This window comes from Etheostoma cragini, unplaced genomic scaffold (assembly GCF_013103735.1).
Source record: "Etheostoma cragini isolate CJK2018 unplaced genomic scaffold, CSU_Ecrag_1.0 ScbMSFa_4023, whole genome shotgun sequence".
NCBI classification, from domain to species: domain Eukaryota; kingdom Metazoa; phylum Chordata; class Actinopteri; order Perciformes; family Percidae; genus Etheostoma; species Etheostoma cragini.
This window is the reverse complement of record NW_023268352.1, coordinates 1-1,062: the sequence shown is the minus strand read 5'-3', so window position 1 is coordinate 1,062 and position 1,062 is coordinate 1.

Below are 1,062 nucleotides of genomic sequence, written 5' to 3'. Positions count from 1 at the left end.
TGTGTGTGTGTGTGTGTGTGTGTGTGTGTGTGTGTGTTTGTGTGTGAGAGAGTGTGTGTGTGTTTGTGTGGTGATGTAGCAGGACGTGCGCCCGTCTCTAATCTGAGGACGTGGGGGGGGGTTTGTTCAGCCAGGTGCTCCTGCGCAGCCGCATCCTCCGAGAGAACGGGAAGTACCTCCCCCGCCAGGTAAGATCAACCTCACCTGGACGTCAACTCACTTCCTGTTTCCTGTTTCCTGTTCAGAGGGCCGTTAGAATCGCGCACTTCCCTTAGTGCACTTCCAGGCAGTACACTTCGTGCACTACGTACTATCTTGCATAGTGCCTAAAGTTTGACTGGAGTGTCGTCTCAAATCGCGCACTTCCATGTGCACTTACCAGAAATGACCGTCACATTTAATCTCTTCTTCTTCTGTAAAATTGTGAATTTCACCAGGGAGCGCATTCCAGTCTGCTATTGTGTTTTGCGAAAAATAATTCCTGCTTTGTTTTTGATATTTAACATAAATAGATAAGATATTTTTATTTGCTCCGTGTCACGCCAGGATGACGACTGCGACACCGCCGTCATGTCACGGCACACAAACAGTACACACAACCGTATCTTAATATTCGTTCTTGTTAGTGGACTCTTTTCAATTCATGAACTATACCTATTCTTTGCAGTCCACTCTTATATTTATATACTTATGTTTCTGCTCTAAAAATAAGTAACGTTAATATTCATTCATTCATAACGTTACTGTTCGTTTTAATGCTCAACGATTTCATGAGGAAATCCTTGTGTCCCATAAATAAGACTGTTGTTGTGAAGCATTTCCCTTACAACTTACCTAATACACTAAACAATAATAATATAACATTATATTAATATAAAACAATATAACATACCACACAGCTTACTAATAGACAAAACATCATTCCAGTTGTATTTAGTTCTAAATGGTCTTCATACATGACGATACAACGGTGTAAGCAGAGGGAACACACCTGACATTTAAATAGACACGTCCTTTATATTCATTATATTAATGTAATAATAATATAACATTATATTAATG